Here is a 2,070-nt window from a genome sequence, read left to right on the forward strand (position 1 = left end):
GCGCTCCCCTCCCGGCTCCGGCCTAGGCTCTCGTTCACCTGAACACGCGCTGGTACTAGGCCGCACACGGACCTGGAGGGGTTGAGGATCCCAGAGGAACCACGTCCATGCAAACCGCGACCACTCAAGCGGTTTTCCTAGGGACCGGGGATAACAGCTTTATCTGGCGCGGGGTAGTACCGCGGAGGTAATGTATAATTCACCTCCCACTTTCCTTTCCAGCAGGAAGATCTTGGCTGTATGGAAATGGGAGACTCCTCCCTGGCTTGCTCTGAGGGCGAGCGAAACTTGGGGGCATCCAAACCCCAAGCCTCGGGGCTTGGGCCTGCACGTAGGCTGCCCGCCAAAGGATGTGGAAGCATCTGAAGCCCCAGGTGGCGGCGGGGAGGTGTTTGCCGGGAGAAGGGCCGCATTTGGTTCTTGAACGACTCACGGATTTGGAATTGATTTGTCTGGGAACATGAAAAAATTTCCTTAAAAAAATAAAATTATCTATCCACACACCCCCTACATACATATATATACACATATACACCTATATATATAGCTGTATCTATACACATACACACACACACCTATCTATCTATACACATCTATCTATATAAATGATGTCTATGTATCTGATCAAACAACCAGTAATCCCTTCCTCCCCCCATGAACTGCATGGCTGCCAGATGAGCTTGTTGAAACAGACTTGGGGCACTTGTTCTACGTGCCCCCAAACTCCTTAGGCAGCGACTCTGGTGCTCTGTCTAAATATCAACTCTCTTTGACTCTGCCCTCCCAAAACTTTCTCTGCCGTTCTAGTCTGCCAGGGTGTTCTTCACCTCTTGTATGGCCATGGTGTGTTCCTCTGCTTTTCAAGCAGTATTCCCCGCAGTGCCGCAGGAAATACTCTATACCTATATTATTTGAGGTATTGCATGACTTTGTGGCGTTTGTGGTCACGCACTCTGTATTAATAGACGGTTAATAAATAGTTGATGGATCAGGAGCAGGTTATAGGCAACCTACCAACTCATTCTAGCAATCATTTATAGCAAGTAATTGGCCATTTTTCACCATGAGGATTATTCCTTTATTAAACCTTTCCAATTTGTGTATAAATATTAAAGTATAATGTGAGAATGAATGTTTCACCCAAGTAAGAATGCTTTAAGAGTCCAGTTGCTTCCCCATTCACTCACAGATTACCAACCTGGAGCTCTCAGTGTGAGGTAATGACACATTCTCATTCCCAGAGATCTCAGAGTACTTTACAAAGGAGTTTGGTCTCATCATCCTCATTTTGTACAAAGGAAAACTGAGGCACAGGCAGGGGAAGAAGACTACAGGTTACCCAGAAGGTCAGTCAGTGGCAGAGCCAGAACTAGAACTCAGGTTTGAAATCCTAGGCCAGTGCTGCAGCTACAGAACCACACTGTGCCCCCTTTATAGGGTTGACACGTGCAGAAAAATAGTGTTGTTATCAATTTGGGGAAAAGTCTGTTCTTTCAGGCAACAAGAATTAGGAAGAGCAAAGTTAGGAAAAGCCATTGTCAGAAAGTGGGCAGGGAGCACAACTGATCAAGACGTTTTGGCTGGACAAGTCCTAGGGCTGAATCTTGTCTGCACAGCAGGCCGACTAGCTTTTAAGGAAAAGTATGGAGATTAATGTGCTTTGGTCAGTGTTGACAGTCATGTACCAAGGCAGCTTTTCTACTCTTTGCACTTGTTCCAGGCTCCAGTTGCTCTAGGCTTATAGTCCTGGGCCTGTGCCTCTGAGCTTCTGCCCTTTCTGGGGCTAAGACCTAGGGCCTTGGGTTTGGCAGCTGTCCTGCCCAACCCCTTGTGCCATGGCTCTGAGATCCCACCAGGGTCCCTACTCTAGTAGTGCTGTGCCTGTGCTTCTGACCTCTTCTGAAGGAAGGATATCATGCAGGACACTGGGGCCACCTTGTCATGCGGCTTCCACATCTCCCCTTACAGCCACCCCTGGTCCACTGAATGTTTTTCTTTTTAATCTCAGGTTCCTCCCTGCCTCGTGGATACAGTCTTAACTCAGGGTTTTGTTTCATGGACCCAATGTTC

General features: G+C 47.8%; 1 long non-coding RNA gene across 1 annotated transcript in view; it reads left to right on the forward strand.

The window, feature by feature from the left end:
* The first annotated feature begins 49 nt into the window (after nt 1-49).
* The window catches only part of LOC109300788, a 21,311-nt gene continuing 19,290 nt past the window's right edge, over nt 50-2,070 (forward strand). The window contains exon 1 of the long non-coding RNA XR_002098327.1: nt 50-187. This is a non-coding gene — a long non-coding RNA (uncharacterized LOC109300788). The remainder of the gene's footprint in view (nt 188-2,070) is intronic.

Source organism: Gavialis gangeticus, unplaced genomic scaffold (assembly GCF_001723915.1).
Source record: "Gavialis gangeticus isolate Ggan-Ray unplaced genomic scaffold, GavGan_comp1, whole genome shotgun sequence".
Lineage (NCBI taxonomy): Eukaryota > Metazoa > Chordata > Crocodylia > Gavialidae > Gavialis > Gavialis gangeticus.